General features: G+C 44.5%; 1 protein-coding gene across 1 annotated transcript in view; it reads left to right on the top strand.

The window, feature by feature from the left end:
* The first annotated feature begins 14,081 nt into the window (after positions 1-14,081).
* Positions 14,082-22,375, top strand: part of ST6GAL1 (ST6 beta-galactoside alpha-2,6-sialyltransferase 1) — a 141,625-nt gene continuing 133,331 nt past the window's right edge. Inside the window, exon 1 of the mRNA XM_069558277.1 lies at positions 14,082-14,564. The gene's annotated coding sequence lies outside the window, so the exon portion shown is untranslated. The remainder of the gene's footprint in view (positions 14,565-22,375) is intronic.

Raw genomic sequence — 22,375 nt, 5'->3', positions numbered from 1 at the left:
TCAGGTAGAAAAATCTCTCTTCAGGTTCTTTGACATTTTTTTTTGTCAAGTCCATCCAGAGAATTTTAAGTATCAGTTTATTTTCCTATTCTAGAATTTCCAGATATTCTTAAAAAAAATTTATACTTCTCATTTGAGATTTCCTGCCTTTTATTCATTTAAAGTGTTTTTTCCTTTGATTTCCTTGAACATAATTGTAATAGCCACTTGGCAGCCCTTGGGTTAATTCCAGCATCTGGATTATCTTGGGCTTGGTCTCTTGATAGTCTTTTCTCTTAAGCCTGGCTCATATCATCTGATTCTTTGTAGGTTGAGTAGTTATGAATTACATTTTTGACCTTAAGCATTTGATGTTATGGAGATTCTCCATTCTGTTACAGTCCTTTGCAGTGTTTGGTTTTAGCAAGTAAATGCACTTGGGCTGGATTCAGACTCAGCAGTGCCCTTTGCGGAGCAGCTCAGTTCTCGGGTCATTTCCTCTATCTTCAGCTCTGCTGTTTTGAGTCTGCCTAGTGGTTCAGAATCCAAAAGAAGTTCAGTCAGTTTATATGCAGAATTTGTGGGCTTTCTCTTTTATTATTTGAATTTACTTTTTTCTTTTTAAATTTTTGTTTCTTTTGCTTTTTATTTTCCAGTCATTCTTTCTTTGCCCCCTCTGTTTTTATTTTGGGCTTTTTTCTTTAGATCATTCCTTTCCAATATCTTCCCTCTTCCCCTACTTTTCAGCATACTCTGTTCTTTGGTTCTTTAGACTAGAAGGACTATGAATCTTTTATCAGAGTTTTAGCTGCTACACATGGTGCTGACCTTTGTCATTACCTTCTTTCAAGATGTGACTGTTCTCCAGATTCTGTCTGCTTCTATTCACTCTCAGCAAACCTGCAGGTTGCTGGTTTTTGGTTTTTGTCTAGAGTTTATAGCTATATTCTGCAGGCAGAGCAGGATCTGGTAGGTGTTCATATGTCCATGCCAAGAGTGGAAATTGATGGTAAGTTTTTTTTTTTTTTTTAGTGTTTGGTTGTTTTTTGTTTTGCCATTTATTGTGTAAAGTCTTGGGTGTTGAGTGAGACAAACTTTCTGATCTAGAGATGCTTTGCCATTTTTACCCAGAAGCTCTCTTCTGAGAATGTCTTATCTCTCTTGAACCTCAGCTTTGTAATCTATAAAATGGAGGAGATAGTTCCTTCTTTGTAGAGTTTTGTGTTAAGTGAGATAGTGTAGAGAGAGCTTTTTGGCATAGTGCTGGCAGTTAATAGATTATTTCCATTATTTTTGGTGTCTATATCTCATTCCTAACATACTGCCTGGGGTATAAGTGAAAGTCGCTCAGTTGTGTCCGATTCTTTGCGACCCCATGGGCTGTATAGTCCACGGAATTTTCCAGGCCAGAATACTGGAGTGGGTAGCTTTTCCCTTCTCCAGGGAATCTTCCCATCCCAAGGATCGAACCCAGGTCTTCTGCATTGCAGGTGGATTCTTTACCAGCCCAGCCACAAGGGAAGCCCAAGAATACTGGAGTGGGTAGCTTATCCCTTCTCCAGGGGATCTTCCTGACCCAGGAATAGAACCGGGATCTCCTGCATTGCAGGCAGATTCTTTACCAACTGAGCTATGCGGGAAGCCTGCCTGGGTATAGTAAGAGGTAAATAATGATTGTTGAATAAATGAATGATAATGTAAAAATGGAGAAGGGAGAGAATGGATATAAGAAATGGTGGAGTCACAGGAAAACTGAGGAGGCACTGCAAGGCTGGTATTTTCCCCTTGGATCTGGGCACGTAGCAGACACACAGGCCTGTGCCTAGGTGGCTCTTCCCTCTGGCCAGGCTTCTGTTACACAAAGTGTTCTCTTGATCTTCTGTGCTGATTCATTATGCAAGCTGCAGCATGAGGCCAAGCTATCAAGACTAGGTAAAGAGTCTCCACATTCCTGCTTTTTACACTTTCAGCAGGTACAAGGGAATTCTGGAGCCAGAGGGGGAGTCCCCCCGGATTGGTGAGCATTGGAGGCAATGCCTGAAAATCGCATTTGTGTGGAGCACTATCAGAGACAAAATGAAAAAGCTTAATGATGGGGGAGGCCCGGCATTGCCCAGACACGACAAGCCTGTTAACACCCTGACTTTAGGGAGGAATTATCCCCCACACTGGAAGGCTGAAGTGCCAACTCTAAGCAGGCAGTTACATGCTCCAAAATCATAATGGTGCTCAGCCGGGCAGAGGGGTAGGGGCATTTGGGTACTAGCGGTGGCCACGCTTTCATTCAGAGAATAGCTTGGGCCACCGTGAAAACACGGCAGTGTCAACCCTGTTCTGAGTCTAGGAAACTTTATCTGAGAAAAACACAAAAAGACTTTAAAGAATATTATTAATTGAATTGTATACCTGAAAAAACAAAAACAAAAACAAAAAAATAGGGCTTCTGAAGTGGCTCAGTGGTAAAGAGTCCATCTGCCAATGCAGGAGACGAAGGAGATGAAGGATTGATCCCTGGGTCAGGAAGATCCCCTGAAGGAAGAAATGGCAACCCACTCCAGTATTCTAGCCTGAAAAATTCCGTGGACAGAGGAGGCTGGCAGGCTACAGTCCACGGGATCCCAAACAGCTGGACATAACTGAGCAACTGAGCACACCCAAAAATGGTCAAAATGGCAGATTTTATGTTATATATTACCACAGTTAAAAACAACAGAAGTTATTAAAATAAGACATGTCCATTATAGATAATTTGAAAAATTAAGAAAGATTGAAAGAAACAAAATGATCCCTAGTCCTTCATTCTAACATTTTGGTAATTTCCTTTTCTTCTTTTTACATACAAATTGTCTATAATGTGTGCATTTTTTGGGTAATTTATTATAATCTGAGCATATTTGTCATTAAGTATTGCTTGAAAATATCACTTTAATTGATTAAATATCACTTTAATTCATTGTATAAATTCATCAAACTATTTGATTGTCTTAGTTCTACTTAGGCTATTAACAGTATTTGCAGAAAAAATAATAAACACTACAATTACCTTTCAGCATAAGTCTGTAGTAGATCCTTTGAAAGTGTAAAAAATTTTCTTTTCTCCCTCTTTCACCTACTCACATTCTACAATTCCTTAAATGCCTAGCTGAGGTCTGGCCTCTATAAGGAAACTTTCTCTGAGCGCTTCAGCCTGCAAAACTTCCTTCCTTCTCTGACTCCAGCTGCATTAATTAATTAATTAATCAACTATCATTTGATGGCATACAAATGTTCATCAAATACTTAATTTTTCCTCTAACAATGTGATTAGTTACATAATAATTATAGCTAATGTCCATTGGGTTTTCCTTGTGGCTCAGACAGTGAAGAATCCACCTGCAATGCAAGAAACCCAGGTTTGATCCCTGGGTCAGGAAAATGCCCTGGAGGAAGGAATGGCTGCCCAGTCCAGTATTCTTGTCTGGAGAATCCCATGGACAGAGGAGCCTGTGGGGGCAGGGTAGGGTAGGGGGCTACAGTCCATGGCATAGCAAAGAGTTGGATACGACTGAACACACAGGCACACTAATGTTCATTGAGTACTTAATTTTTGTGCAGATATTTTAAAAAATCACTTTCCATTGGATTATCTCATGTCATCTTTACAATACTATCTATGCTTTACCTGTGGGAAAGTTGAGGCACAGAGAGACTGAGTAACTTGCCCAAGGTTGTTCAGCTATTCCTTGGTGATGTGGAATTCAACTCCAGTCACTCTGGCACCAGAGTCCATAACTGCATTAATAATTACATGTACTGCTGCAGCTGGACTGCTTTAGGGACCATCAGTGAACAAAGCAAGTATACCCCCTGCAGTATGGACATGCTTAGAGCTTGGGTGACCCCCTGAGCTCTGGACTGTGAAGATTTGGAGCTGCTCCTTCATGGCTGTCTGTGAGTAACTCTTGCTTCTGCAACCTGTGAGCTCTTACAGGACTGGCACCCTATTTCTCCCTGCCTTCCACCTGCAAGAAGCCCACAGCTAGTGCCCAGGGGTTGCCTCAGTAATGTCTTTAGACCAATGGATGGGAGGCAGCAGACAGAGATCTAAGCACCTGGAGTCCAGGTTTTGCTTTGGGCTCCATCATCGTGTAGGCAGCATTTCTCTACCTACCTGGAGTCTAATCCCTCATGAGGGACATGAGATAATCTTTGACATCATATGATTGTAGAAAAGTCTTCCAGGAATGCCTTGTGTTTTTCTCACATGGTGGTGAGCAACCACTAGCAAAAGAGCCCCCTGTGGTCTCAAGCTCTCAGATTTAGTCAGAAACTTATAATTTCAGAGTTAAACATGAAGAAGTTGTCTCCATGTTGCTTCTTTTTCAATATGCCGCAATATGAATAGAAATCTTTGGAAGCCAAAAAGCAGTGCTAACTTTCTCATGGACATTTGTCTATTTCATGAAGTAGACATCTTAGTCTGTTTGGGTTCCTTAACAAAATGTCATAGATTGGGCGACTTATTAAGAGCAAAAGCTTAATTTTCTAGTTCTGGGGGCTAAGTCCACAATGAAAACACTGGCAGATTCAGTGTCTGGTGGAGGGCCTGCTTCCTACTCATCTTTTCTCTGTGTCCTCATGTAGGGGAAAAGGGTAAGGGGATTTTCTCAGGCAGTTTTTATAAGGGCACTAATCCCTTTCATGAGGGCTTTACCTTCATGACCTAATCACCTCCCAAAGACCCCACTTCCTAATACCATTGCCTTGCGTGTTAGTTCTTTTTCTCTCTCTCTCTTTTTTTTTTTTTGGCCACACTGTGCAACACGCAGCATCTTAGTTCCTCAGCCTAGGGATCGAAACTGTGCCCCCTGCACTGGAAGAGTAGACTCTTAACCGCTAGGCCACCAGGGGCTTTCCTAGGTTATTTCTCAACATAAGAATTTTAGGGGGGCATAAGCATTCAGTCTGCAATAGTGGATGACCATAATTACAATGTTTACTTTTTAATGGGATTAAAAGAAGAAAGAAAAAAAAAATGAGGAGTAGAAGGCTTCTTATACAAGGGCATTTACATTTGTGTGTGTGTGTAATTGGCCAGTTAGTTTTTCACCTTTTTTAAAAATTGGGTTCACATCTGATAGTTATAATAACTTCCGCTTCTGAGTACCTGTTAGATGCCTGGTACAGCACATAATAGCATTATTGCTGATACCTACTGTGGACCTTCAAGGACTATGGTACCCCTGTTTCATAGGCTCAGAGGGTTTAATGGCCTTTCTCAAAGGCACCTGCCTAGCAAAAATTGAGGCAGCAATCAAATTCTGTTTTGCTGGATCTTAAAGCCTATCAGTCAGCCACTAAAATCGCTCCCATCTCGTTAGTTATTTAGTGAACAAGCTGTGTTATCAACATGATGGAGAGGCACACCGCAGGGGTATGATCTTCTTGGAATTTTATTAAAGACCTTGGAAGGCATCAGAGAGGAAACTGTCAGCTAAGAGGAGCAAGTCTGTTTCCTGGCCACGGATGGAGTCATGAGGACTCCCACTTCTTTTACCCCTGTGAGCCAAGTTTGCGGAATGGCTGAGTGAGGAGACAAAGTCCTGAACTGATTTGAATCACCTCTCTGAATCTGTTACAGGAAAGTTTGTCCCGATTTGTGGATTTACTCATATAAGACAAAGAGTGCTTCTGTGAAATATCTAGTGCATTTTATTTGAAAGTACTAAGTTATACATTTAATGAATAAAAAAAATGGCCTCAGGAAATTCTGCAGGTGTTAACGAGACTTTGGAGAATGAATATTCCCTTTTGGATTCAAGGCTTCCGGGAGAAGCTGTAAGGTTGAACTAGACCTCAGAGGACGGGTAGTATTCATTCAGGCAGGGTGGGATGAAGGGGGGCATGGCAGAGGAATGAGAAGTAGAAGCAAGTCCTAGTGGAAAGATAATGGGGAGATGTGTCAGGTCATCCTCAGAACACTTTGCCGCCAAGGAAAACTGATGAACAGAGTGGTTCAAGAGCGGCTTTGAAGTCATACGCATGTTGGCTCAGTCCCCAGCTCTGCCCATTACAAGATGGGGCCAATTACTTAAACTCCTGAAGCCTCAGTTTTCTTGTTTCCAAATGCAGTTAATGACACACCATGCTCAGGGGCTTTGTGAGGGTTCACTACCACAGAGTTTTGTTCCTGATTCAGTGATTGGAGGAAGTTATTATCTCTCAGATCATGCTGGAATATGCAGATCCTTATCTTAACATGCTGTATGTCACCTCAGTAATCAATAACTACGAATTACGATTTTGTCTGTCCCCTGAGATCTAAGAAGCAGTAAAGCCTTCTCCCACTCTGTGCCAAAATCCTGCATGAAGAAAATGTATTGTCAGAGGTTCAGCTTCACACAAAGCTGTTGTAGCTGAGGGACTTGCTTCTTCCCAGCAACGACAACAGCATTCCACCAGGCTTCTGGTCATTTCCTACAATCTCTGCTTATCACTTTCTATGTTTTTCTTATCCCTTTGAAGAGACAGGCTGTAAAGCTAGCCTGATGATTTCTGACCACTAAGAAAAGTCAGAAGAAAATGAGCAAGTTTTCAATTCCTCTCAGGGGCCTCATTGGCCCACCGTGATTTCTGCCTTTTCTCAAGTTTTTGATTCTCTCTCTATTTTCTGGGCTGCCCAGTGGCCCCTTATTAGCATCTACAAAGAGTCAGATATAACCCTAGTCCAGCCTCTGCCTTTTATTAGCTAGGTGTTCTTTGATAAGTCATTTGAGTCTCGTGACCTCAGTTAATTTATCTATAAAACAGAGATAACTGAAAGGTGTATTTGAATGTTATTGCACATCAACTGTTTTGCTGGGAGAGACATGTAAAATACGTACGGGTGAAGTGCGATAAACCATGGCATAATCCTTTGAATGTCGAAGTCACCAGAACCTAACATTGGCTATTAACTTACTGTAAGGAATCAAATGCCTCGATTAAGAATACAGCTTCACCACTTATCGCTTAAGTGACTTGGTTAAGTCACTTAACCTCTTAGTTTCCTCATCTACAAATATGAATAATTAAGTCAATAGTATCTACCTAATTGGATTGCCACAAGGGTTCAATGACAGAATGTCTGAAAAGTGCTTGACGTCAGGCACGTGGGAAGTGCTCAGTAGCTGTTAGCTTTATTTTTTAGTATATACTATGCGCCAACACTGGACTAAGAGCTTGAATGCTGCTGCCATTCTCAAGGTCCAACCCTTCTGTGAAACTGGCATTCTCCATCAAGCCTTCCTTTATTATCCGAGTCACCTGGGAAGCTCTCCATCAAGTCTTCCTGATGAGCAGATGGTGCTGTGGGGGACTGATTGAGCTTGTACCTTCAGCTGCATTGGTCATTTGAAATCTGGCATTCTTAATCTCTGCCCATGTAGGTGATACATAGAAATATGTCATGATGAAAATATCCTCTTGGGGGAAACAATTGTGAAATTTTTGTAACTCTGACTAAAGCTCCTTGAGGATGGAGCCTGTCCTTTGTTCACTTTAGTATCTTCTATTCATCTTTTCTTTAAAAAGTAATTTATTTATTTTTGGCTCTGCGGAGTCTTTGTTGCTGCACAAGTTTGGTCTAGCTGCAGTGAGTGGGGGCTACTCTCTAGCTGGGGTTTGCAGGCTTCTCATTGTGGTGGCTTCTCTTGTTAGGGAGCATGGGCTGCAGGCGTCTCACTGTGGTCGCTTCTCTTGTTAGGGAGCATGGGCTTCAGTAGTTGTGGCTCTTGGGCTCTAGAGCACAGGCTCAGTGGTTGTGGTGCATGGGCTTGGTTGTTCTAGGGCGTTTGGGATCCTCTGGGACCAGGGATCAAACCCCCATCTCCTGCATTGACAGGTAGATTCTTCACCACTGAGCCACCAGGGAAGCCCCTCTTCTGTTCATCTCAATGTTCCCTGATCTAGTCTATACCTTTTGTTGGTGATAGTGCTCAATAAATGTTTGTCAAGTAGAATTAAATATCATCTCTTCAAGTTAATCAGATGCTACCTCCCAAGAAATATTCTTTTCCTGGGTCATTTATTCTGACTTTAATTCTCATGCCTTGTCTTGGCATGCCTTCACAATGGACTTTCAATCTACTTTTCTTCCTGTCATGCATGCTGTAAATGGTTTGTTGCAGAACTATTTATCATAATGGAAAAATTGAAAATGACCTAATGTCCAGCTGCAGTAAAATGGTTGAATAATTTATGATGCACTCATATATTGATAATAGCCATCACTTATCCATGCTTATGATGCCATGTATTGTTCTAAGTGCTTTTCATAAAATTAACTTTTTTAATCTTTAGAACCAATTTGTGAGGTAGATATTATTATTCCCATTTTAGAGGTAAGGAGATAGAGCTAGAGAGGTTAATTAATTTGTGCAAGGTCACACAGTTAGGAAGCAGCAGTGAGGATTCAAATTCAGGCAGCCTGACTTCAGAGTCAGTATTCTCAGCCACTGCACTAAATTGTCCTTTATACAGACAACAAACAGAGTAATAAACCACTAATAACTTGCCTAAGAACATTTGCCTCTCATCTATTAAGGGCTGAAATGAATGAATACATTTATTGTTCAAAATACATGGGAAATATACTCTACGTGGGATAGCAAAGCAGCATATTCCTTATACGCATTATGATCTCCACTGTGGACAGAACACTGTACAGGAAATACGTGGGAGAAAATAGTCCTAAAGTTTCATTCATTCTGCTTGTGGTTGATGGGATTACAATTTCCCCCACTTGCTTCATATATATATATATATATATATATATATACACACACACACATATATGTATGTATATATATACATATAATTTTATTTATTTTTTTATGGCTGTGTTGGGTCGTCATTGCTGTGCATGGGCCTTCTCTAGCTGCAGTGAGTGGTGACTACTCTCTAGTTGCAGTACATGGGATTCTCATTTTGGTGGCTTCTGTTGTTGCTGAACATCAGTTCTAGGGTACAGGGGCTTCAGTAGTTGCATCTCCTGGGCTCTCAAGCACAGGCTCAATAGTTGTGGTGCATGAACTTAGCTGCTCCCGGCATAAGGGATCTTCCTGATCCAGGGATCAACCCATGTCTCCTGCATTGGCAGGCAGATTCTTTACCACTGAGCTGCCAGGGAAGCCCCCTTCCTGCTTGCTTCTTTACACTTGTCTCACTTTTCTAAATTTCCTAAAGCAAACTTTATCTGTAAAATGAGGGGGAAAATACTAGTAAAAATCAGTGTTTAAAAACGTAAGGCCACATAGAGGCAGCTTTCGGACGGATCACCAATAGGTATCAAACACTTGTTTTTCTTTTTTTCGCCAAAACCATTTGTTAATTTCAAAAAAAAAAAAAAAAAAGTTTCATTAAGCCACAAACAAGCTCTCTTCTTCAAAACCTGCCCATTCCTGCAGGCTATTCTGACAGTCATTCTCAAGTCATAAATACACAGTAGGCAGCTTCCACTTTGGGTCTGGAAGAAGTCTCTTGGGAAAAGCCAATTTCCTGGATCTTTTTGAGGGAATTTATTACAAGCATCTGTGATTCTTTACTGTTCCTTTGACTCTATATTTCCTGCCATTGCTGGTGCATCTAGTCTCCTGGGCATAGCTTTTGATTCTTGCCCCCAGGGCAGCAGTGCAACAGTTTAGGCTGCTGCAGCCAGTCACACGTCAATAGTGGTTTGCTGGGTTTGTCTGGTCTTTGGTCTTTTGCAGCTCTGGGGACAGAAGCAATATGAAGGACAGAGGCTTTAGTTTCAAGGCACAGCTCAATACTCACTAGCAGGCTTTAAGCAACTCACTTTACCCCAGAGCCTCAGTGTTCTCATCTCTGAATGGGGATGATAAAGAGGCAAGTCTCTCTCACAGGTTACTGTGAATCTGAAGAGGGCTCAAGTGGGAGAATGTATATAAGATCCATTTGCAAATATAGTGGTCCATAGTCATGTGAATTTTTCTTTTTTCCTTCCTTCCTTCCCTGCCTCCTAAGGTCATGCAGCCACTGAGCCACTGCTGGCTCTATCAGCCATTTCCTTGTCTTGTGGCTGCAGTCTTCCCATGAGGCTTATCTCTGGTGTTCAGCCTTTGCTCTCTAGTGTTCTTTTCCTGTGGCCCACTCCATGTTCCACTAATCCTTTCCTGTAGGGACAGTAGGAAGTCCCTGGGAGATTAGAGTGCTGTTACTCTATTTCTGATTGGGTTTCAGAGACTTAGCTCTGTCTGGTATCTTCATCTTTGAAGCTGGTAGCACCGAGGCTCAAGGTAAGGGGTGCAGACAGACCACAGAGCAGTTCTTTGACCTTGAGCCTACCTTTATAATGGACAATAGGTGCAGAAAGCATTGAGGAGGGAGGGCTATTTAAGTGTCTTGATGAGCATCTACAGCAGGGTGAGGAAGAAGGGTTTAGAAGGGCATTTTGAGGTGCTCTGTCTCCTCCCCTCACAAGTCTTTGTAATAACATCAACCTCCAGTTGAAGAATGCTATGAGAATACTTTGTGTGAGTGGATCATTGCAGATGAATGTTAAAAGCAGGGGACACATTATTTGCATTAGCCAGTAAGTTGCCTAAACTAATGACTGAGAAAGGCATGACCTAAAATATTATTCATGGGCAAAGGCTGACATCAGTAGGGGGCAGGAAGCTGAGATGGTGTCCAAATGGAAAGTAGGTATCTATACTTCTAAGGAATACACTTTCAAGAAAAAAGAAGGCAGAATGCCAAAGAATTGATGTCGTTGAACTGTGGTGCTGGAGAAGACTCCTGAAAGTCCCTTGGACAGCAAGGAGATCAATCTTAAGAGAAATCAATCCTGAATATTCACTGGAAGGACTGATGCTGAAGCTGAAGTTCCAGTATTTTGGTCATCTGATGCACACAGATGACTCACTGGAAAAGTCCCTGATGCTGGGAAAGGTTGAGGGCAGAAGGAGAAGAGGGTGTCAGAGGATGAGATGGCTGGATGGCATCACCAATGCAATAAGCATGAACTTGGGCAAACGCTGGAAGATGGTGAGGGACAGGGAGGCCTGGCATGCTGCAGTCCCTGGAGTTGCAAAGAGCTGGACACGACTAGGTGACTGAACAACAACAAAGGAAAACATGCTGTTAAAGCAGGAGCCCCAGAGACAATGAGTAGGAAAGCCTCATAAATAGATTGGGGAGGATAGGATCACCTCCCATCCAGTGGTCTAGCCTCTTGCCTTTCATTTCTGGATGAGAAGGCCCCAAGTGAAGACACAGCAACCTTGAGAGGGCAGTTTTTAAAGGGAATAACCGACTGCTCCTAGTCTAGAAATTTGTCAGGGTACTCCTTCTTGCCTGCTCATCTGCTCAGAGTCCCAGGATCTTTTTGGGCGTATGTCATCTGTGGTCATCCCAGTCCTGCAAGCCAAGAAACCAGAGTGAGTCTGTCCCTTGATTTTTTGATAACTTGGCTAGAGTTCTTCTGGTGAAGAGAACCTTCTAGAAAAGCCTCTCACCTGTTTCTTGTTCTTGGTTTCTAAATAGTACTGACAAAAAAGTGATGCCGAGGACAGAAATGGTGAAGGCTTTCAATGAGTTTGGAAGAGGGTTCAAATTCCGGCTCTGCCATTTCCAAGTGACTTCAATTTCCTCATCCATAAAATAAGGCTAAGGCCACCACATATCTTATGATGAGGAGAGATAATATAGTAAGCAAAGTGTTTTTGCTCCCCAAATGGTAGCTATTGTTTGCATGTCTTTTTCTCATTCCCTCTGTCATTGTCCTTATGGCAGAAAGCAAAGAGGAACTAAAGAGCCTTTTGATGAAAGTGAAAGAGGAGAGTGAAAAAATTGGCTTAAAACTCAGCATTCAAAAAATGATCATGGCATCTTGTTCTGTCACTTCACGGCAAATAGATGGGGAAACAATGGGAACAATGAGAGACATTATTTTCTTGGGCTCCAAAATCACTGCAGATGGTGATTGTAGCCATGAAATTAACAGACGCTTGCTCCTTGCAAGAAAAGCTATGACAAACCTAGTTGTTGTTGTTCAGTTGCCCAGTTGTGTCCAACTCTGCAATCCCATGAATTGCAGCACGCCAGGTCTCTCTGTCCCTCAACATCTCTTGAAGTTTGCCCAAGTTCACGTCCATTGTATCAGTGATGCCATCCAGCCATCTCATCCTGACTCCCTCTTCTCCTTCTGCCCTCAATTTTTTCTTTTTTTGCCCTCAATCTTAGATAGCGTATTAAAACTAGACACCATATTAAATACCTAGACAGTGTATTAAAGAGCAGAGACATTACCTTGCTGACAAAGGTCCATATAGTCAAAGCTATGGTTTTTCCAGTAGTGATGGATGGATGTGAGTTGGACCATAAAGGCTGAGTGCCGAAGAATGCTCAGATGCTTTCGAACATATTGAAGAAGAACCTTGGACTGCAGGGAGATCAAACCAGTCAATCCTAAAGGAAATTAGTCCTAAGTATTCACTGAAAGGAGTAATGCTGAAGCTCTAATACTTTGGCCACCTGATTTGAAGAGCCGACTCATTGGAAAAGACCCCGATGCTGGGAAAGATAGAAGGCAGGAGAAGGGGACAACCAAGGATGAGATGACAGAATGGCATCACTGACTCAATGGACATGAGTTTGAGCAAGTTCTGGGAATTGTGGAAGGACAGGGAAGCCTGGCACGCTGCAGTCCATGTGCTCTCAAAGAGTCGGACATCACTAAGCAACTGAACAACAACTGTCATTGCCACAGCTCCTATTATATCTCCAGCGCCCAAGCTGGTCTCCAAGCTCCACGCTTTCATCACTGATCCTGCCATCCATTCCCAGGATGTTCACTGGGAGAGAAATAAGTGTAAAATACAAAGATGTATGTCATCCTTCTGCACAAAAATTTTAGGTTTCCAATTTTTTCAGAATAAAGTCAATTGTAGCAGCCTCCCAGATATAGGTTTAAGAGTTTCTCTGTTTCTACTCATTAACTCATAGTATGATGAGTATCTTCTCAATGCCAGATGAAAACAGGCTGAGGTGCTGACGCAAGAGTGCTGGCTAGTTGGTCTAGAGATTTGAATTCACTCTGCTTGTCACTGCCTCCAACTGGAGCTCTTTGTACTGAGCAATAATGCATCCTTGGCAGATGGGAAGGGATGGCAGTGGCAACAGAAGGGGTCCAGTATTTGGGCTGGGGAAAGCAGTGTTTGGAATGAGATGACCACCCCCTCTTTCCTAGGATGGTGGTAGGGGGAGCACCACCGATTTGGAGAGAAAGTTCTGGGCCTGGGCTTCTAGCACTCTACTGTGTACCTGACTTCTTTCCCTCAGAGGACAGGGACTACCTTCCACACTTCTTCTCTCCCCATACAGAGTCTGGTGCCAAGTGGGACCTCCATAGACCCTGGGGAGATATTAAAAAAAATTATTTTAAATTGGAGTAAGTGTCTGCACAGGACTAAGCAACTAATACTTTCACTATAGCCAATTAACAATGTTGTGATAGTTTCAGGCAGACAGCAAGGGACAGCATCCATACACACCCATGTATTCGATGGGGAGAAGATTATGACCTCTGGTAGTCACATCTTTTCTATGGGGACTGCAGCGGTGGCCGCAGGCCGCTTCTGCCCTCCTACAGGGCGGAGTTCTGCTTTAGGCAAGTGGGCCCCTGGGATGGTCAGTGTGGGGCGACGACGTTTGCTCAACAAGTGGTCTCCTCTCACCTTCTCCCAGCAACCCTAGCTCAGCTCCAGTGCAGGAAGGACCCTGACTCTTTTCCACCCTACTGGAGTCCTCCTGCCCACCAGCCTGCAGACGGCTTGAGGTGGATATGGCCATGGGCAGGGACTCACCGACCCTCCTGTTCTGTATCTGCAGTGAGTGGGAGGTTCTTGCCATACCCTGTGAAATAGATTTTGTTGTTTCATATTCTGCATAAAGCTTCAGAGCAGTTGAGGGACTTGCTCAGGGTAACACAACTCGTCAGTTGCAGAGGCTGGATTTATAGTCTCTGCCTGCTAGGACAGTGCTGGCTTCAGCTCTGCAGGATCAGACATTTGGGGACCTTGCCCCTCCGCGTTGCCCCTCCCCCTCGGCCAGCCCTTGCCGTAGGAGGGGGAGGGGAGCAGGATCCCAGCATCACTCCGGGGTTAGGTGCACCACCTAACCAAGCACCCCTAATCCCTCAGCCCGCTCGCTAGCGACCTCTGAAGGGCTTGGCGGATTTGGGGCGCAGTGTGGCGAGGGGTCCCACCCCGTCTTCCCGACTATTTGCATAACGGAGACTGCTCATTTCCCCCGCCCCTTCGCCGCACTCTTCTTCCCTCCTTCCCGCGTACCCGCCACCCCACATCTCCCGGCCCCTCTACTCCTCCCCAACAGACCCTCCTTCAGGGACTCCCAGCTCCCGGGCTGTCAGGCCGCCGTCGGGGGCGGCGTCCAGAGGCATCCCAGGGAGGGGAGTCCTAGGCAGGGCCGGGCTGCGGAAGACGCCTAGGGCACTACCCGGTGCTAACAAAGGGAACCAGCAGCCTACCGGCTGGGGCGCAGAGCGGGCGGAGCAACCGCAGCTTCCGCGGCTAAGAGCGCAGCGAGTGAGTAAGACTGCTGCGGGGCGGTGGCGGGACCCAAGCCCCCAGGGAGGAGTGGAGCGAAGGGGCGCAGGAGGGGAGCGGAGCGGCGGGGCCCGTGGAGAGCCGAGGGCGCATGGAATGGATGTTCAGCACGCCTCAGCACTCTTCACTGCGCGGACCCGCCGCCTTTTGCTGGGGTGTCTGTGGATTAATCAGGGCCGAGGGGGCATCCCTGGCTTCCCCCCGGCTCCGCGAGACTGCGGACCCACAACAAACCCACGTGCACGCGGCCCCAGGGAGCCCCGCTTTCTCCACTGCACCGGCAACATGGGAGGGAGACATAAAGTCCGGGTTGCTTTGGATCTCGCCTGCAGGATGTACAGGAGGAGAAACCCGGGCTCTCTGCAGGGGTGGGGGCGCAGGTACCATAACAAACGCACGTGCGTCCTGCCCAGGCTGCGGGGTGCACCGCTGGCCCTCCGGAGCCGCCCTGCGGAACCCGGCCTTTGTCTCGTGTCTCAGCCATCGGGAGGGAACGGCGCTGGGGGCGCCACTTGCTGGAGGAGAAAGACTGACACATTTAAAAGGTACCGCTTGGGTGTCAGACCAAACCACCAGATTCAAAAATAGGAAACACTAAGGGAGAAAGTAGCAAAAAAATTACTCCAGGCCGAGACTGTGTTCCCGGCCGTAGTGCAGACTTGAGATGACCCGGGCCACCCCTCACTTTCACCTCACGGTGGTTTCTTAGAGACAGGGGTTGAATTAAGGGTCTGCGAGTCCTCCACCCCCCAGAAAAGACTGCCTAGCTCACCATCGTCCTTACACTGTCTGTAGGGGACGGCGAGCGCCTCCTCAGTCCGGTTTAAACTACGCCCAGCACTGTGCTGGCTTTCGCTTGCGCTTTGCCGTGTAGGTCCCTGCGTCTAGCCAGCCCCATTGTCATTGGCCCCTTTTGGCTTGTGTCTCTTTATAAGGAAGGCTAGCCGAGGTCTCTTGTTCTAGGTGGGGACGCCCTTATTTTCAGCTCTACCGAGTTTATTTGCGAGAAATTCCGAGGTCCGGAAGGAGAGGCCTCTTGATTGTTTTGCTTTTTCTTTGCCTACGAATGCTCAGCTCAGCTTTGCGGATTTTAGTTCAATAGTCCTGTTTAGGCAGCAGTGGGATGGTTTAGGGGATGCACTGGCCCCGTAGGTAATGGTGTGGGTGCAGAAGGCAGCCGGACAGGTTGTGGAGTGGGTGGTGTGTGCTCCAACCTTGTGCTTGCTGAGCGGTCGGGCAGCGGCTTCACCTGGGCCATCAGCGCTGGAGATTAACCTGTCCCTCGGGGGCCGGCGGGCCTCCAGCCCTGCGCCACGGTCTCGGGGAGTCTAGAGAGCATCCGGCGAACCCTCCTATTTTACAGGAGGGGAAACGGAGGCCGGGAGAGTTCAGTTCCTTGTACCAAGTTTCAGTCCAAGTGAAGTTGGCCACCTAGAGAGGACAAGAGCCTGAGTCTCCCGACTCCCCCAGGGCGCATTGCCGAGCAGGGACTGAACACAGAACCCAGAATCTGTGGTTGGCTGAAAAGGCAGTGGCCTTAGGCAGAACGGAGTTGAACAAGAACGTAATTCACATTGAAAGCTGCACCCTTCCATTATGCCTTTCAAGAGTTCTATCCATTTGAGGGAAGATGGATTTAGTAATGCCTCTCTCTCCTTCTAGCCTTTCATAAGCCTGGTTAGTTTTCTCTTCTGGCTGCCCCTTCTCCTCGAGCTGGAGCCCAGCCAGCTGTGGAGACTTAGATGTTTTGCCTCTCATCCTTGTCCAGGAGGCCTTTGTTTGGGCATAAGCACACCGAGTAGAAAGTGTCTCCTAGGGCACTACTCCTGAGTCACTTGTGGGAGAACAAAGCATTGTTTTCACTGATTTTATTTAATTAAGTTTTTAAAGATGAGAGTCTCACGGAAGCAGCTACTTAATTTTGTATTTGGCAGGGGAAACATTGGAAAACCTAAGACATCACTTTGAGTCTGGTGCTGTTTCCCCAAGGTGCTGTTTCACCCCGTTCCTCTTACCTCCTAACTACACTGATTTCTCTTCTTAAGGTTTCCAGGGTGTTTCATTTTTGTGGTGATTCTGCTTGGCACTTGAATATAGTTCTCATCAGAATGCTCACCCCATAAGGAACTTAGAAATCAGCTGGCCTGTTTTTCTAAATGAAAAAACTGCAGCTCAGTGAGAAATCACTTGCCCAGGGACACACAACAAGGTGTCTGCTGTCAGTGCCCTTTTTGCGCTTTAGCGAAACTTGTGTCAAATGAGATTTTTGTTGGTACCCCAGTGTACAGTCAAAGTTATGATGGTTGTTACAACAACACCTTTTAAGTCAGAGAGTGAATTCCTTAAGGACTTACGTAGGTTTTGGTTATTAAACAAAACCATGGATCCCAGTGGTAGATTCAGTGAGGAGTATTATATAAATAATTTTCATTGGGGATTGATTTTCTTTAGTGTTTACTAAGTGGTTCTCTTTACTCTTGCCCTGGGTTTCCCCGCATTTCTCTGCCTCCTGCTCCTCCAGTAGGGAAGTGCTTTAAAGTATGATCACAGAATGAAAGGCAGCAGGAAATCAGAAGAAAGACCCTCCTTAGCTCTTCATGCTACTTAACTTCTTGGGTCCCAGTGTTCCTTGTGCAGTGAGAGTCCTTCCTGCCCAGTCTCTGCACAGGCTGTTTGGATGGAGTGGAAGTTGCTCAGCCTTTAGAGGTAGAGGGTCCGGTTGGGTCAACCCTCCTGTCCTGTGTTCCTTGTGGACTGTAGCCACACAGTGTCAAGGGAAGAACACGTATGCATCTCCTAGGGGTGTGGTGGGTAGTAAATCATGTGATGCATGCTTATTCAAGACCTCCGAGCAGGGTTGAATGCTCATCAGCTTTTTAGTGGTAGAGAATGATGACGGGAAGATAACCCCGCTGGGTGAGCCCTGTGCTCAAATGAAGAGGCCCAGCCTAGTCACAAACAAGGCAGAATGTCTGCCAGACTGTTAAAAGGGCCTTTGGGTGGTTGTGAAGTGTGTGTGACTCTAAGGTAAATAAACCTAGCTGGAAAAAAAAATCCAGAAATTTCATGCCCAGGTGAGTACAATCTAGTCTTTCCATCCATTTACTCTATACTTACCGACAAGCAGGCAGGTGGGGCCAGGGGTGGTTCCTATGCTGGGCCTGGAGTTACAAAGAACCAGATCCACTTGTTGGCCCCTCACCATCCTTGCTTGGAATGCATTTGGAAAACTGCCCTCAGGAACCCACAGAAAATAGATCTAGTTTATCTCAAAATTGACCTCTGCAGGGGTGGGATTGTCCGTTTTCGTTATAGTCAAACCAGGAGCAGGTGGTAAATGAGAGAGTGGAAAAGGGAAGGCTTCCAAGAGAAGGTGGATCTCCATAAGTATGGGGAGGTGGTTGCGTTACAGAGTGTCGGGCATAATTCATTAGTGAAACTTGCAGTAAGCTTCTGGAACATAGACTCTTGAGAATTTGCTTAGATTTGGTGTCAGTGACTTATTCAGTAAGAACCAAATTGGGGAAAAACATACATTTTTCTTGCTTGTCTGCATTGCATACTGACTTGAATAGATGTACTTTCTATAGTTGTACACGAAACAGTAACATAGTAAGCAACGGTGTCAGCACATTGAAATACTAGGGTGATTTTCTGAGTCATGACTAGAAGAATCAGTTAGCCTTTAGAATCAGTTTAGTGATTAAATTTTATCATTCTGATTATGAAAATATAGCATGTCCAGTGAAGGCAATTTGGAAAGTACAAAAATGGATAGAGAAATAGAAAAAAAATTCCATTATTCAAAGGCAACCACTGTTAATGTTTGCAACTTTCCTTCTTGTCTGTTTTTTTTTTTTTTAGTGGATTTGTTTTCTCTAAATGGTAGAGAACTTACTGCTTGTACAGTTACTCTTGGCTTTTTTGCTCAGTCTTTTCATATACCCATGTCACAGTTTATATTCACATTAAACCTGTACCTTTTCATTCATCAACATATCAGCATCTCCAAGGTCACATGGTCCCATGGGATCCAATCACTCCAGTGATCATTTCAGTGAAGGCCTACAGAGGAAAGAGTCTCCAGCTTCTTATCCTTTTCCTAGCTGTGCCTCAAGCATCCAGATACCAGCTGTTAATATATATATATATTATTAATGTTTATATATATATATATTTCATGTAAGAAGACAGCTAAAGTCAAGTGGAGAGAGAAGGACCCTGTGTATGGCCTTGAGTTCTAGTCCTGCCCTTGTGACAACTTACTTTAACAGCTTGGTTTTTCACCAAGCAACCCCGGGGTCATTTGTTAACTCATTCCTTGCATCTTCGAGTGCCCATTCTAAACCGAAGCTGGATAAGAAGAGCTCATGATCCAGCAGAGGAGCTGCAGTGACGAGAGACCAGTGCAAGGTGCCCTGGAAATGCAGAGGAGGGGCAGCCACCCCAGACTGGAACAGTGCGGAAGGCTTCCTGGATAAGGGCTGTCAAGGGCTTGTGCAGCTACTTCAGATCCTTTATTGAATTACCACTGAGATTAACATGCTTGTGATAAATCTCTTTCCACATTACAGATAATTCCCATAGGATACAATCCTAAACTTGGAATTACTGGGTTGTATTTTAAAGACCATCATCCTTTTTAAAAACTTTGTAGATTCAGTTCCACTTGCCTATGAAGTTTTAAAGTACCTAAGTATTTTGTATTGTGGGAATAGTAGAAATTGAGAGCAAGTAATTCAGGATTTGAATTCTTGTTTACCAGTTATCACCAATATAGACTTCTACAAGCTACTTAAGCTCATGAAGCTTCAATTTCCTTCTCTGTAAAATGGATATAACTGCCCTTACTACACTGGATCATTGTAAGGATTTTTAGAAAGACTTTTGTTTATTTTTTATATTTTAATTTTTATTTGCTTATTTTTTAAATGTTTATTTATTTATTTTTGGCTGTGCTGAGTCTTTGTTGCTGCGTGGACTTATTTCTAGTTGTGGCGAGTGTGGGCTACTCTAGTTACAGGGCACAGGCTTCTCACTGTGGTGGCTTCCTCTTGCTGAGTGGGGTTTTTGGTGTGTGGGCTGCAGTAGTTGCGGCTCCCAGGCTGGAGAGCACAGTAGTTGAGGTGCACAGCCTTAGTTATCCCAAAGCATGTGGGATCTTCCTAGATCAGGGATCAAACCTGTGTCTCCTGCATTGGCAGGTGGATTCTTTACCTCTGAGCCACTACGGAAGCCTCCATTATAAATCCTAGATAAAGGGTCCAGTATAGTGCCAGGTTTACAGGAAGCACTCCATAAGTGATGTCTATTATTGTTATAATTGAAATTTTCACAAGCTGCAGAGACTGTGGTCCTAATATTTTTTTCTTACCATGATAGCAGGTAGGAAATTAATTAAGGTGGCATCTGCTACCAGGTGACAAATTGAGAGAAATGATCACTTGTGTGATGCATTACAAGTCTTCTTATGGAAAGTTTCAAACACACAAATGTAGAAAGAATGGTGTAATTATCCCCCCTTTCCCCATTTATAATCACTTATCTTCAATAATTATCAAAACTCATAGTCTTCAACCTCACATTTGACCCTACATGACTTTGAAATAAGTCCCAGACATTTTTTTTTCAGCTCAGCCATAAATATTTCACTGAGTTAGTTGCATATTTGAGGCATTGAGTGAAATGCCATATTTGAGGCTCTTGGAGCCTGTGTCTGCTGTCGGTGTTACAGATGGAACCCTGTGTATGTGTCTGTGTGTGTGTGAGAGAGAGTGAGAAAGAGAGAGAGAGAGAGAAAGTTTTAGTGCTCAAGTGAATTTTCCTGCCATGTCCTGTGTCTCAAAGTGAAAGTTGCTCAGCCCCTCAGTGTCTGACTCTTTGTGACCCCATGGAATATACAGTCCATGGAATTCCCCAGGTCAGAATACTGGAGTGGGCAGACTTTCTTTTCTCCAGGGGGACAAAGACACAGGGTAAAAGGAATGCTGAATTTAGTCAGGAGACCTGATTTTGCAATAGGGCACCACCATTTACCAGTTGTATATTTTGTCAAGTGACTTCTGAGTTTCTTTGAATATATTTATAAAAATTTGATGAGTAGCAAATGAGATAATCCACGTACAGCTCTAGCAACTCAACATTGTTGACCCTGCATCACACTTGAACCCAGCCTTACGGTTCCCGAGAGGCAGAGTTTTCATATGGAATGAAGGCCTGAGAGTACTGGGGTTTCTTCAAGTAGAGTTGCTTCCTGTCTCATTCTGAAGATGTGGTTGTCACGCAGATGAGCACCTGGCGCACTATGCTTGTGAATCTCCTGTCTAGCACTCAACTCCTTCCCTCCGATTTGTGAATGAGGTCAGGAAGCCTAGGGGAGATAGGGCCCTGCCGCTGTGCCTGAGAAACAGGTCTTCTCTGATGCCTCCTTTTCTCCATGGGAAGACACTTGGCTCCCTTTTCCCCTCCAATTCTGTTGAGAGTCTTGGTCTCTCCTAAGCCACTGTTGCTCCCAAGTAGGAATTTTTGACTCAACTAAAAGGAGAAAATTGATTTGATCTCGTCATTCAAGTCCTGTCTTTAATCCACTGGGACTTGCATTATGTTCGGGCCTGCCCTGTGACCTGTGGTCTCTGGCTGTCCCAAGCTTGCTGAGTGGCCTTTGGTGAAATAAATGCCACCTTTGGCATGCCGCCACAGGATTCAACTCCCAGCTCTCTAGGCCCCTTCCTGCTCTGAGATCATCAATTGGGGAACAGGTATAAAAATGGGGAAACTACACATAGAGTTAGGGGCTTCTTCACACAAATAATAAATGTAATCTATTTTCTTTTCAAATGTTCAAATAGGGTAAGCAATTAAGCCCCTTACCTTTGCTCACTTACCCCAATTCCACTTTTCTGCAAAGTGACTACTGTTTGCAGTTTGTTTTGGGTCCTTAAGCTCCCTTTGGATCTATATATGTATCTGTATGGGTATATGCAGATACATTTTAAAGGCTCAGTAAATAGATTACATTATAACTACAACTTTACAGGCTTGCCCTTTTAGCAGTCTTTCCGTATCAGCATATACAGATTATTTTTTCATGGCTGCATCACATCCTATATTATGGATGTGTTTATTTAACCAGTCTCCTGTTGATGGATATTTATTTCCATTAAAATATATTTCTAAGTGTATTTGGGGAATCCCCAGTGTCACAGTGGTAGAGAATCCACCTGCCAGTGCAAGAGTTTTGGGTTCAGTGTCGGGATGATCCCCTTGAGGAGGAAATGGCAACCCACTCCAGTATCCTTGCCTGGGAAATCCAATGGGCAGAGGAGCCTGGCAGGCTTTACAATTCTTGGGGTCAAAAAAGAGCTGGACATGACTTAGCAACTAAACAACAACAACACAACATATGGAATGTTGGTTGTAAATGTCTCGGTTAAGTGAGGTCAGTCTGTCGAGCTCTGGAAAGGGTGGCTAGAGAATGGGCACAGGGACACTGAGAACCATGCCCTAGAAAGCTGGAATGAAGAGCTCCCTGGAAGTTACAAGGAGCTGACTGTTTGGATGGAAGGTTATTTTGGGAGATGGCCTGCCTGGTTGGGTGCCCTAGGCTGCAAGTGCAAGAAACTGAGCTGCGCCCTCACCTTCTCTTCCTCATTGCACCATCACTGGCTCTTCCAAATTTACTTTTGTTTTCAGGGTCAGTGGCATCTGATGGGAGGATTGCAACTTGAGTGATGGGAGGGAGGAGAAAGAAGTGAAGAAGAGGAGGAATTGATATCAGTCTCCGGAGGAGG

Source organism: Ovis canadensis, chromosome 1 (assembly GCF_042477335.2).
Source record: "Ovis canadensis isolate MfBH-ARS-UI-01 breed Bighorn chromosome 1, ARS-UI_OviCan_v2, whole genome shotgun sequence".
Lineage (NCBI taxonomy): Eukaryota > Metazoa > Chordata > Mammalia > Artiodactyla > Bovidae > Ovis > Ovis canadensis.
The sequence above is the reverse complement of the archived record's forward strand: the minus strand, read 5'-3'. Positions and strand labels throughout refer to the sequence as shown.